This window comes from Semicossyphus pulcher, unplaced genomic scaffold, assembly GCF_022749685.1.
Source record: "Semicossyphus pulcher isolate SPU_LCO1_2020_fin unplaced genomic scaffold, fSemPul1.0.p SCAF_20, whole genome shotgun sequence".
Lineage (NCBI taxonomy): Eukaryota > Metazoa > Chordata > Actinopteri > Labriformes > Labridae > Semicossyphus > Semicossyphus pulcher.
Window position 1 is genome coordinate 20,837,637 of NW_027211694.1, and position 15,009 is coordinate 20,852,645.

A 15,009-nucleotide genomic window follows, 5' to 3' on the forward strand; every position below is an offset into this window, starting at 1 on the left:
AAAAACATGTATTATAGAACCAAGACTATTATTGTTAATGTGAAGGTGAGAAATGCATCCCAGACTAGAGTCTCATTATGATGATAACCTCCCTGTTCGCTGGAGAAACTGTGGAAACCACCACCGTATTTTCTGGGATTGTTCTGTTATTAAAGACTAGTGGACAGGGATACATGGAGCCTGTAATGTAAGATGACGTCAGAGTCAGGGGATAGCACATCTGTACATCTGTACATTAACAAACAAATTCTAATTTAAATAAAGCATTTTTTTCATACTATAGTATTCAGTGTTTTATATTTTATGTTCTTCACATGGCAGTAGCAACAGTACAGATGAAAATGTTGCTAGATACAAGAGACATGCTTTCGTCATCTGGAAGGTTGGTCGCTGACAATTCTGTTCTGTTGATTTGAGGTACGATGAAGCATTTTGGTCACAGCAAGGGTCATTTCGAAGACGGAAAGGTCATCTTGGGCTCAAATTGAAGTTTATAAACTTGGGCAGTTTTTTACAAACACGTGAGACAGTGAATTTTAACAAAATGTGCTGAGAAATCATCATTTTTGATGAGAAAATGTCAATTTGTCTTTTTTTTGTCTTTTGAAATGTGTTATTTTTTAAAAATATAATGGTAGCAAGCCCCATAATCTTATTTGACTTTCCCATAACTTTCAGGACACTCCATGCCAAATTTCATACTGCTATTTACAACACTATTTATAGGCTAACAGAAAATAATAGTGAAAAAAGGTAGCAAAAAACATCCTGAGGGCTGGGCCTGGCTCCTGGCCGACTTCAATATATTCTTCAAGAACTGCAGAAAAAAGATAAATACTTAATGAATGCATGGATGGAAATTACAGTGGACATTTACAAAATGGGGAGGATAACAGCATTAACATCAAAAATAGATAGAATAGAAAATAGATAGATAAACTACATCACTACATCACATGTATGTTTGATATGTAAAGTGACCAAGATGCACTTTATTAAGATGTCTGCCGAACGTCAGTAAAAAATAACAAAAAGAATGATTTAAAAAAAAGACCTTACCACCTGTCCAATATGTTTTTGCACAATTTATTAGGATCCCAATTAGCTATCCCCGCAGTAACAACTATTCTTCCTGGGGTCCATACAAAACAAGACAGGACAAAACATTGAAGATTACACAATAGCCAACCTGCAACACCAGAAAAATAAAATAAAGCACAAGTAATACAGCTACATTCATTGTGTCACCACAAGAGTAGGCGGTTATTTCAGCTTGACTTTATCCATCTTTAACCTAAACTGATTTCTTTTTTAATAATTGCGTTTCTTAATCTATTTTTAAAACTGATCTTATCTGTAATCTTGGTGTAATGTAGTGGTATTTTATTCCACTTCATCATAGCCCTGTACATGACAGTCCTCTTTAAGGCATTAGATATAGGCACCATAAAAGCATGTCTGGTGACATAATAATGTCTATTATTTGTGTGTGTCAGCCGTGAGTAGAGGTATGCAGGTTTTCTTTTGTTACAAACGGTTCTTATGAACTGGACCAGGATACATGCAAGTCTCTCTTCCACCCTGATCCATCACAGCCTTGCATGCATCCCGTCCACACTGTCCCTCATTGAGCATTGAAGAGCCAGGCGGGCCGCTCTGTTTTGGGTGAGCTGGATCTCATTAAGCTCTTGTTTTGAAGCACTGGCCCAGATTGCTGGACAGTAATCGAGATGTGATGACACTAATGATTAAGGATGTTTGCCAGGCCATTGGGGAATTTAACAACCCAAGAGCTAGTTAACGTTCTAAACTCACCCATAAATCACACTTGGTGGGTTTAAAGGTTCATTATTATATCAAAATGTTCTTTGTCTTCTTTTTAAGCACAAGTCTGGTATTTTTAAATGTAAAAGTTATCTAGTGGTTCGTCATCTCTCTCACATCATTAAATTGATGGTTACTTAAAGAGATTAACATTACATGAATGAAAAGTGTCTGGAGGCTACTGGTATTACGGACTAGAAAAGAAGACCTGGAACTTCCTGACTCTGAGCAGGTGCGTGAACGCAGCACACACCTGTCACTCATTAGGAGTTTGTCGCTTCCAGGCAAGCCTTCACTTGAATAAACACATGATTTCCTTTGCCGGAATTACAAAGAAAATGTAAGAAATCTTGATTTACAGTTGGTTTTAAATCACTTATTTGACGCGAATATAGCGGACTAATCAGCTTTATATTTTCAGGAACTCCTTAAAGTTTTCGTTCATCTTTTTTATACTGTTGCCTCATTTTATTTCGTTTGGTGAGTAGCACAAAGCATCCGACATTTTAGTCTACTGAAGATATATTTCACATCAAGAGATATTCACATGTATGTTCCTCCAGGACGTAGCGACGATATTTCCCACTCAATATGCTGGATGGCTAAGGCCAACCTTCTGGAAAGGTAAGCACGTAAAGGTACGATTTCAACACTGAAGTCTACAGTGTCACAAACAATTCTAAATTATGCCTGATAAAGTGCGTTATCTGTTCTGTGAAGAGAACCTCGCGCCAAACTCCATTAACAAATATACTTTTTATTGTTTATCTACTAATTGGAAAATCGTAACATGCGGTCAACATTGCTTACATAGAATTAATGACTCATTGAATATTCCTGCTAAATTCGGCATGCATAATTTCAATGTAATTTCAGTCTTTGCCAGTTCTTAACTCTACAACTCAGGCTAATATGCACTTGTTTATAATATTTAAGTATTAGATTTGACTGATCTTAGCTCACCCTTTTCTTATGTGTAGCATTAATATTTGCTCCATTCAAAATAAGGGACTCAGCTTAAACAGTCCCGGATCAAAAGCACAAATAGTGAATGGGGTGTCCATATACTTTAGGTCATGTAATGCACCTTGGACAAGCTGCCTTAGTGTATTAAGTGGGTATCAAATTGAAGAGAGGCAGGTGTTGATGTCTAGTTTACTAGGCTTGTGCAAATGCTGATAACCAGGGTATGATTTAACAGACAGGTTTATAGATATTATCTGGAATCACTTTCTCTTTAAGGGTGAAAATGGGGTAAACCAAGGCCTCCTTGTTTGATCTTTTCAGGCAAAATGTAAACATATGGCTCAACGATACAGCCGTGAAATCCCTCAACAAGGTGGGTAAATTGACTTCCCTGACGGTGTCCCCAGGTGTAGAAACTAAGCTAACACTGCAGTATGGAGGCTCTGTTAAGGCATGGACTTTCAGAATCACCCCAAGTAAGTCCTTAACTTCTGTGTATTTCTATCCGATAAGAACCAGTATGTTAGATAAACTGTGTTTATATTAATCTAAGGTACAAGGTTCACTAAAATCAGAGGCCTGCAGGAACCAGAGAGGGAACCATCAAGTTTCACTAAGGTACTTCTAATACGCATTTATTTCAAATGCAATTTAATACAGGTGGATGGTAATGCTAAGTTTTTCACGATGGTCTGCTTTTGACAATCCTTCATTCCCTCTCCAGGGCATCCTGAATTTGATGAGTTCAGTGGAGGCGTTTGCCTGTGAAAATGGAACAGTGTTCTTCCATCAGGATGAAGACTTAATGCTTGTCATTGGTAAGATTTAGTGTTGACCTGCCCTGATGTTTTTTAGGGAGGGAAACAACAGTAGCTCTCACAGCTCAACTTCTTGCATTGCAAGAAAACATGCAAATGCAAAAAACATAAGCAAAATGTTCATCAATTTGACATCACGTGGGCAGAAGTGGGGCGAATAGAGACAAAGCAACGTAATGCGGTCAACACAACCTAATACACAAACGCACTGCAGGTGGCTCAGATGACAACAAAAGGGCTCCTATTGTCAAACTATTCATTTAAAAGCCGTTTATGAACATGCAACCTGTAACATTATAAAAGGTGGCATTTGGTGCATCTAAAACTTTCCTTCAGAAGATATATCACCAGTTTCGTACCAGGCTGATGTTAAACTTCTCCTTTCTTTCTGGGGTTTTAATGTTTTTGAAACGGACACTCGGCAAAGGGCCAAGGGTGGGAGTCGAACCCAGGGCTACAGAGGACTATAGCGTCTGTACATGGGCTGCTGATTTAACCGCTGAGCTAAACCGGTGCCCCACAAGTAAATTGTTAAACTTTTAATTATTAAGGGCCTAAAATGCTTTGAACTGCTATTTTGGGCTGGTAACTGGAGAGGTGCCAGTTCCTTTCCTGGGCACTGTCAAGGTGTGCTTGAGCAAGGCACCGCATCACCAACTGCTCGGGGAGCATGTCCATGTGCAGCCCCCTCACTCTGACATCTCTCCATTAGTGCATGTCCACAGGGTCCTGTTTGTGCATGCCTGTATTTCTGCCCTGTGCGTGTGTGTAGCATTATTTCTTCTTCTTTTCTTCTTATGTCTTCTTCTTTCTTTGTTCTTCACGGACAATTTTAATGACCAAAACTACAACTTCCTAGGTCACACTAGGCGTCTCCCTGTCAAGCTTGAATCCAGGACCACCTCCATGTTGCTGGTCAACTGGGTGGAGAACCCTCGAGCTGTTAGCAACAGCTACACTGTGACCCTGTACCACGCTGACCGGGGCTCCTTTAAGGCTCTCAGCATGGACACAACAACCTACAACAACTACCACTTCACAGCTCTGGACTCCTGCAGCCCCTACATGGCCTGTGTGGAGAGAGCAGGCACTCTCTCCTTCACTTGCCTCTCTGCTATTACAGGTATGCATTAGAGCACGGACGATTTAGCAGACATCCTTAAAGGGCCAGTTCGGCAATTTTCTAACCTCAGTCCTATAATGCTATTATGGGGAGCTAATGCCATTATGGTAGAAAAAACTTGTATTTTCACTCTGTGTGCTATAAATGCGTCATCTGGCGGAGGCCAGGGGGCTCGCTAAACTACCACTTCCTCAATCAAGGACGCCCGCCTCCGATGTCATGTCTCATTCTGAATCGTCAGGTTTGAAATGTAGACTGCAGACCTGAAGATTTTTTAGACGATCCACCGGTATATTCTCGTCATATTTCGGATTCTGCACCGCTCTGAGCCGTTGCCTGCAGCGAAACTGTAGTATTTCACTGCCTCTCAAGCTGGGCCGTTCCTGTCAGAGGGAGGGTGCAATGCATGCTGGGTGTTGTAGGAATGTAGAATAAGGCGGAACCACGAGCTGTTTGTACAACTTTCTCCACAGCTATGGCGCCAATTTCAAATATTATTGCTTCTATTGATTACAGAGAACACCAGCTTTGACTGACAGCGGGAGAACTGCTCCTTTAAGTAAAAGACAGATTAGCTATCGTAAACAGCCAGCTGCAGAGATTCAGAAAAACATACCTCAAGTGGTTACTGCTCATGGAAGTCCTTTCAGTTTTATTTGTCTAAGTTTTGCTATTTCTATCTGTGACCTTCATCGCCACCTAAATATAATGAAGGGGAATTTGAATTTTGAGGAAGGGAAATTAAACTTTTAAAAAATTGCAGCAATGTGTCTCATGTAGCGCTTCTGCTTCTGATTAAGATAGTATTAAGAGAAAGGTTCCCAGAGCCAACGATTCTTTAAAATTCTTGTTGATGCAAAAAGCAATTCTTCAAAGTCAAAGATTTCCAGTTGATTATTATATGAGAAAGAGGATAGGAGATCTACACATAACTTTGCATTTCACGAAGATTTACTCTTTTGATTACTCACTGTTTTGGTTCGATGGCTTGCAGCCAGAGACACAACTCTAAATAACAGTTTGTGTTGCTTCACATTTTCTGTATGTGTGAATAAGCAAACGGTTTACCCACCAGATCCAGATATTCCCAAAGACTTTCAGATGACATCGTGGAACAGCAACAGCATAGCGTTGGCCTGGGACTACCCCGAGAACCGCAAGTTCTCCCTCTTCCTCCTCACCGCCTTCTTCCTCAACGGTACAGACAACATCATAGAGAAGGTGCCTCTGTGGCACAAAGAGCGAAAGTTTGTGTACATCTGGTCGGACCTGGAGCCCTGCAGCAGGGTTAAGTTTGGCCTGCAGACGGTTTGCCAGGCAGGGATGGAGTCCCGCTACAGCAAGATGGTTCTGAACGATGGAAACTCTGGTAAGTCCTGCTCGAATGATAAACCATCTCTCTGTTTGTCTATGTAAAGTCTTTATGGACCAGTAAGACTGAACTCAAATATTTTGTGCTAATTTGTTGATTTTACTTTGCTTTTAGTTACCCTTTTCCCCCTATTTTTTAGACGCAGAGCTTACATCCTGTTCATGATAGTTTCAGAGTTAGCTTGATCATTTGGTAAAAGAATAAAAGAATAACCTTAATTCTATGACCTGAGTTTGCTGATCTCTGACACGAAAGATTTCCGTGTTTGTAAATGTAAATGTTCCTTGAGAAAAGACTGAGGGCTTTAACGCGACCCCCCTCTTTGCTCCTCAGCTCACTCCAGCATCGAGGCCTTGCGTCAGACATCGTTTGGCCCCGACAACTACACCCTGAGCTGGCAGGTGAGAAACACCTCGTCCATCTCCATGTTCAGAGTTTACCACGAGGGGGCGCCGCAGGGCACCACGCTCCTCACCAGCTACACTGTGGGGAGGCTGTTTCCATGCCAACAGTACCAGGCCAAGGTGGATGCGCTGTGTGGAGACGGCGTCATCATGAGTACCAGAACTGTCACAACACACACAGGTAATGTGGACAACACGTGCTGATGTTTATATAACATCACTCTGATAGGAACAGTGGGCGACAATGACCTAATGACCTCCCCCTTGTTAAGCTGCCCTCTCCCCTCTCCATCCATTTGTTAGTGCAGTCTAAGCTATAAATATATATCTTTGTTGACATGTAGCCTGACATATCTGTTGCATATCCAGGACCTCAGGGCGTGTCTGAGCTCAGGTATCGCTCTAACAACTCCACGGCAGCGTGGGTATCCAGCATCCAGAACCAGCGAGCTGTGGCCTTCTTGTACGAACTGTCTCTGGAGAACGGCCCCACCATCCAGAGCAGCCGTGTGAGCGACACAGAGCTCCGTCTCTTGGGGCTGGAGGAAGGGAAGACCTACGTCCTGGACGTGTGGGAGGAATGTGACGGACAGTGGGAGTCTGAGCGCTCTCATGTGTGTTTTGAGGGCGGGAATTCATCCTCGGGGCTTCATGTGAGAGCTGCTGAATCTGCTCTGAACCCAGGTCAGTCTGAGGAACCATTACACTTCTGGTTTGACTGTCACTCGTTCTTTATACCTAGCCTACTGTGTTTCCATTTTGTGGCTTCTGTAGACCTGCAGATAGATATTTCTGGGATGGGTCTCACCATGGTCCTGCCCTGGTCCCTGCCTGAGTATCTTCAGGACGACGTGTCAGAACCGAGAGCTAAGATGGGAGAGATTTTCAAAGATAAGGTCGGTTATCACGGACTGAAGAGCTTAGTTTTATGCAGTGCTGAATATTATCTGAGATCTCGGCAATGATGCGTTTAATTTTGTTGACAAATAGAGGGGAAGTCCCAAATAATTTCCCTTATGTACATGTTTTCATCATTCACTGGTGTACGTTCATTAGAGTGAAACTGCCCTGACTTTCTGAATGACGACTTAAGTCAGTTTTGAAGCATCACATCTCTGTGTGTGTATAACCTCAGCTGCAGACGCTCTTGAAGGACTTCGATCAGCCAGCGCGCGTTGAGCTGGCCACCTTTGAACCTGCCGACGAGCCGGACAAAACGGAGATTCTGTTCATGTCTTTTGACGACTCAAAGGCAGAGGAAGAAGTGCCTCTGTCTGTCGATGATCAGCTGGATTACATTCGCTCTCTGAATACAACAGACATCACTGTCAAAGACGGGGTTATCTACTGGGATGGTAGGTGACGGTGAAAAACAATTCTAACTTACAAACTTGTTTTTCTTGATTTATCTTATTTGCTTTGATTGTTTTTCAGGTCCAGATCTGTGCGCCTCCTCCAAGCAAACTTTGTGTCCCCATAATTCTCTGTGTATCAACACTCTGGGCTCCCACACCTGTGTGTGCCAACATGGCTACTACGATGTGAGCTCTGTCGTGGAGCCTCGTGCAGCTTCACATCTACGCTGCAACGGTGAACTTCTTTAGTTACATATCTCATAAAAGACGTGGAACATTCTGTTTTAAAGACAACTGACAACTCCTTCCCTCACCCTCACCTTCCAAAGGTGTTGGAGAACCCGAAACTAAAATGGCTCTTAGTCCGAAAAGGTTCACCTTGTCTTCACTGAACTTATTAATACTGTTCTTATCAATAGATTGAAGGTATTTTTTACCTTGACGTGTTTCTTCCTCAGAAGAGTCGCGTGATGTCGCTGTGACGCGTCTTATTAGCTGTTGTTTATGCAGGTTTGTTCAACCACGCCCCCTGCTGTCCGACAGCTTCATGAGAACAGCATCCCAGGTGTGGGACAACAAGGCTGCTTCTCATGTCTCTTATTTGATATCTCCTCACTCCTCGCTCTAACCGGAAGTAGTTCCGGAGCAGCCATATTGAGGACCGTCTCAAAGCTCTTATCGCTGCTACATCACCAGAGTTTCATACCGCAGAGAGGAAGAAGCAGACCTTAAATCAGACTTTACAGGGCGCCTTGAAACCCACTATAAACAACGTTGGTATAATGAGTTCGTATTTGACTACCTGAGATCGTTAGAACTTGTCGTAAAATATATAAAATGCAGTGAATAACTGCAGTAAAAATAAGTAAAAAAAGATTAATTTCTATTTAATTTAAACCAAAAAAATACCTCTTGTCATGATCAGTTATTTCCCGTCTAACTTTTATTACAGATGAATGAATGAATTCAGAGGGAGCAGGAGAGTCTCTCTGTCAGCAGGTAACACTTTTTACGTGTGAGCGTGATCATCAGTGAGGTCGGGTTTGATCAGCGTGACGTGATTTCTATTTATCCTGAAACTTTGAGCCTAATCAATAATGTTCATAGTTCATGAACAGACAGTATTTGGGCTTATTAAATAATGAATTCAGATCAGATGATCAGTGATCGAAAATGTAAATAATGAACAAATAATATAAAGACACAGTCCTGGTAAGAAATGTCCGTATGGCTCTGCAGCAGGAACACAGACTGCAGCCTGTTCTTCATGTGCAGGTGTTTGTTACACAGGTAACAGGTTACAGAGAGGAAACACTGTTACTGTGTGTTTTATTAGAATGAATACAGAGCACATGTGTGCAGACACAAACAGCTGTTAAAGCAGACTGACAGCTGATCCAGCGGTGATCAGCTGACGCGATGATCACAGACGGACGTCGCAGCACGTGACCCTTCATCGGAAACGTCTCATGTCTCTCAAAAAACATTCCCTCGTCTCCTCTCTCCTCTCCTGGTTTCCTCGCGTCTCTCCATGCATCTCTGGTGGGAGGGACTAAGAGGCAAGTGAAAGATGCAAGTGAAGGAAGCATGGATGCAATTTAAGAGACATGAGAAGCAGCCCATGTGTGCCCCCTCCCTGTTCACTGTCCTTTGAGCCCGTTTCCGGATGTCACTGGCCTCCCTGATCGAACGGTGGTGCTTGTTGCGCTCTGACCGAATGGCCTTTTCCTAGTTCACGACATGATTTTCGTTCTGCTTTGTCTTTGTAAAAAAAACACCTTTAATCATTTGTCTATTGATAAGAAAAGTATTAACAAATTGACTCTTTGTTTGTGCTTGTTGGGTACTCTCTCTGTGTGACTGTGATTGGTTAAGACTAAGCATATATATATATAAACATTGTCATTGTAAAAGCCTTTATATCAAACCATGAAATATTTAAAAAATGACCACTAAGCAAGTGTGCTGCAGAATGTGATGAAAACAGCGCTCCTCATTTTCATCATTTTGATGGTGGCAGTCGAGATGGCATGAAATGTGAGGAGAGTGTTTCCCAGTCCAGTCGGACAGAGCAGCATCTAGTGGAGACTCGAGGAAGTGCATGTAGAGGTCTTTCTGCTGAGGCTTTACATATTTGGTTTGCAGGTTATCACAGTCAGAGTCACTCTTCTCTCTGCTTTGATTCTGACCCTTGTTTGGAAACAGAGAGGGGCCTTTTCAGCCAGTGTCTGGATAAAAAACTGACCGGTGGAATAGCAAAGCCCTACCTGACGTCTCACATGGGCGGAAAGGTTGATGTGAAGCTGAACGACGGGCGGTGCACTGTGGAGGAGAGCGAGATGTTCTACTACTTCCACACCTCGAGGAAATCCTCTGAATGTGGAACAGAGAGGCGGGTGAGTGACTGACTCAACACGGCATTATCAGAACCATTTAGTCTTTAGTCTAGACTACATATTGTGTTGATAAAAGTCTTCTTTTCCGACTGGCCATACTGACGTATATTGATCTCAGTCTATATGTGATGTATGAGTAAGCATATGTGTGTGTCCAGATGAACACAACCCACATCGAGTACCAAAACACTCTGGCTGTGTCCTTGAATAAAGAGCAAACCATAAGCCGGCGGGATCTAAAGGTCGTCTGGAAGTGTGTCTACCCTCGACATTATGTCCGCAACGCTCAAGTCGGCGTGGACATGGAGTGGTGAGACAAACATCTTCAAGTCATTTTCACATTTTGTCTTTTTGCTTGAATTAAAACAGAGAGCATTGCTAACAAATGAAAGACATTATTTCTTTCTTTGTAGGCTCTCGTCCCTCTCCCTGGTGGAGTTTAACTCATCGCTGCAGCTGGGCCTGACCATGAGCCTGTACACTGATCTGTCGTACACGCACAGCTACAGAGACGCCATCAGCCTGGAGCCTGAGGACACGCTGTTCTTCCAGGTGTCCCTGCAGACCAACAACTCTTTTGCTTCAGACGTGCTGCTGCAGGTGGACTCATGCTGGGCCACAGAGAGCACCGACCCGCAGGACGCAGTGCAGGGTCGTCTTCTTCAGGATGGGTAGGTGAAAGGGTTAAAAAAGTAAACATGGTGTTGGTGGGATGATGAGTGGTATCCTCTCTTGTCCCCAGCTGTCCCGTGGACCACACGCTCCACTGGCTCTCTGTTAACGGTCTGTTACAGCAGAGCAGATTCTCTGTTCAGATGTTCACCATGCCCCAACGGCTGCCTGTCTACATTCACTGCCTGGCCAACATATGTGGACATGATGAAGACTGCACAAAGGTAACCTGAAGGGTTGTTACAACATTTTAAAGGACCTAATCTTGGACCAATTACCTGTTGAAATATTTAAATTCAACTAACTATTATCTTCATTACCGATTAATCTGCTTATTATTTTTATGATTAATCTTTACGTCGATAAAATGCCAAAGAAAATGTGAATAAAAGCTTCACAATGTTGTTTTTTTGTCCAACCAACAGCTCAAAACCCAAAGACTCTTCACTGACTGCCGTAAATAACAAAGAAAAGCAGCAGATTGTCATATTTAAAAAGCTGGAACAAGCAAATGTTTGACATTTCTGCTGCAGAAACCAAAAATAGTTGCTATAATATATTGATTGATTGGTTAATCATTGCAGCTCGGGGCGCTGGTTTGGCTCGGTTGGTAGAGCAGGCGCCCCGTGTATAGAGGCTACAGTTCTCGTCGCACTGATCGCAGGTTCGACTCCCGGTCTGCCGATCCCTTTGGTGAATGTCATCCCCCACTCTCTGCTCCCCACATTTCCTGTCTCTCTTCGGCTGTCCTATGAATAAAGGCAAAAGAAAAGCCAAAAAAAACTCTGGGTTATGGCTACCTTGTGATTGTAAAGTCACAAACATTTTTATTTACCGTGAAATCCGGAATATAAGTCGCAGTCGCGAGATCCATCGCTGGCATCCCAGGAGGGATCTTTTATAGATATTTATTAATAAAAACATGCATACAAGTTATTTCAACACTATTTCAATTTATTTTCATTCAAAGCACGCACAAATTACAGCCTACCCTCTGTTTTCGCCATGTCGAGTTTGCAATCCTGCGAGCTACCGCTACTGTTGCTAGCGGCAGCTGGCAGTCTACGGTAACGTTGATTGTTGTGAGGGTGGCGGCTGCAGTGGCGATCATGACAGTGCGTGTCCGTGATGAAGCGTTTGCAGCGAGATCCTTTAAGTCCTGTAAGTTGCGAGGTGGGGCCTCCATGGTGCTCACATGCCCATTGTAGACGCTGCAGACCGGGAACACCCCACAAGAGCTGCGGTTTTAGAGTCGTCTAGCCATCACAAATTGGCCCTTGTCAAAGTCGCTCACATCCTTACACTTGCCCACTTTTCCTGCTTCTAACATGTCAACTTCGAAGACAAAATGTTACCTTGCTGCCCAACATATCCCACCCACACTGACAGGGGCCATTGTAACGAGATAATCAGTGTTATTCACTTAGCCTGTCAGTGGTCATAATGTTATGGCTGTTCAGTGTATACAGGAAGCTCATTATTTGTTTTGTAAAATCTAAAATAAAAGTACAGTTTTTAAATTTATGCAGATGATTTAAAATCACCATCTAAATAATCAATTAACCCTAATTATCTCTTAGAACTGCAGCAGGCAGCAGCGCACCAAGAGGTCAGCCAGCCTGATGGACGGAACGGGGCGACGAGCTGCTGTCGTGTCTGCTGGACCTCTGCTTATCAACAGGAGACTGAAGTCAGGTGTCACACTGTCTAACTGTGAGTTTATGTCAAGGAGAGTAAGCTGGAAACATACCTACTGTTGCATCTAAAGTGTATTTGGCATCTCCACGGGTCAGGTTTAAAATGGACTGAATCCCTCGCCATTACTGCATCTTAGCTACATTGGTTACGAGATGTATGCTTTAAAAAAAATACTATTTTTGTCACTTAAAGTTAGTAAAAGCATTTTTGTTGTGTCCATCTCTTCACAGGGGCAGAGCACATGACGATGATCTTCATTGTGGCTGGATCAATAGGCTTTTTGGGAGTAACCGTGCTCTCAGTGAGTGCAACCAAAGCAATAATGACTTACTATGAACAACTAAGACTGCAGTAAAATGTTTGGAACACTATCCGTCTCTGTGCTTTGTTTATTATGAATAGAACTGTAAAGATACAGAAAGGTATGTTTAAAAAGTGACTGAAATTAAAGGGGCCGGGTTTCACATTTTCGGGTGTTTATTGTTCAGTGAAAAAGTAAAAACTGTCTAACATCCGTATTTTTCCAGAATCACATTTTTAAAAAGGTCTCCTCTGAATCGGGCCGCTCAGAACAGCTGCAGGTTTCTACGTAGAACCTTGCTTTCGCTATAATCGACCAATCGTCATTCAGCGTCATTCACCTCAGGCTGCCTTCTAGCACTAGCTTGTAGTCAGGTTGTCGTCAAGATTTCAAATTACCATCCGGAAACCTCCTGCCGATTCTGGCTCGTACATATAAGGCCGAATAACTGATCCTAGAACAGCCATGTTTTCTACAACTTTGGAGTGACGGTGCAGTGCAGCCATGTGGGGGAGGGGCTACGTGGTCACTCCAAATACTGTAAGCCAATCGTGGCTAAGGTCTAACCTTTGACTGGCAGACAGCTTGTTCGTTTCAGGAGGAAGGAGAGGCTCTGAAAAATAATTAAATTTAAATATGTATACAATTTCTAAAACGTTGCTAAAATATGTCCCCCTTTAAAGCTTACCTCTGACACTTTTTACACATATAGCACAATACTTCATTTCAAATCGCTTTTTAAATGGATGCAGCGGGAGGAAAACCCCTGCAACAGAGAAGGAGAAAAGGTTTGAAAAAAGGAAATATTTCGTTAGAGAAAGAAGAACTTGAAAAGGTATTGAAGCTGGTATTATTTGCTGATGATATAACATTTTCTGTTCTGGGGAGAAATTAAAATAAATACTGGAGGAAGTCACTGAAGAAATTAGTAAACTGAAAATATGGTTTGACAGAAACAAATTATCATTAAACTAAAATAAAACAAAAATGTTATTTGGGAATTGCAGAATTAGTACAAATACAGATAGATGGAGTGCAGAGGGTTCATGAAAATAAAGTCCTTCAGGTAATAATAGATGACAAAATTAGTTGGAAACCACACATCAAACATGTTCAAAGTAAACTATCAAGAAGCATTTCAGTTCTAAATGAAGCAAAACAGTACTGTTCCATCGTCTTCCCATATTTCAATTACTGTGTAGAGATCTGGGGCAATTATTACATGAGTTCAATCAATTCACTAACTATTCTACAAAAAAGGGCAATACGGGTCATTCATAATGTCGGCCATCAGGATCATACTCACTCACTCTTCATTCAGTCAAAATTATTAAAATTTACAGACATACTGAAATTCCAAACAGCACAAATCATGTACAAAGCTAATAATAACTTTCTGCGACAAAATATACAAAAACTGTTTAAGAATCGAGAGGGGGGATATCAATTAAGAGGAAAATACAACTTCAAAATGAACAAAATCTGTACCAATAGAATAAGATTTTGCATTTTATTCTGTGGAGTGAGACTGTGGAACAGTATAGGTGAGGAGATCAAGCAATGTCCAAACATGCAACAGTAAAATATAAAGAAAATGTTTTCATGGGATACAGGGATGAAGTGGGGGTGTGACAGTCACTAGGCGTGCACAGGATACTGTTACTGATTATTTAGTTCTTTAATTATTGTTTTTTATACTTATTTATGTTCATTATTAGTTGGTTTGTTTCTTTTATGTTGTGTTTTGTTATTGATAGGTCCTTTTGTCTTAGTCTTTTCTTTAAATGTAGATGGATATACTGGTGTATATTTAGTGTAAATCATGTTCATTATTATTATTATTATTATTATTGTTGCTGTTGTTGTTGTTATTATGATTGTTATTAATGGTAGTATTTCTAAGGAAGGATAGATTTATAGATTTATAAATCATTGTGCAGGGAGAATGGGTGGGATTAGATAAGTTTCGACTTCTTCCCACTCCTTTTTGAACAAACTTTTCATTGTCTGTTGTTGTTTTGTTTTCTTTTTTTTTGTTGTTCAAAAGAAACTTTCAAATTCAATTAAAAGAAAAGTACAA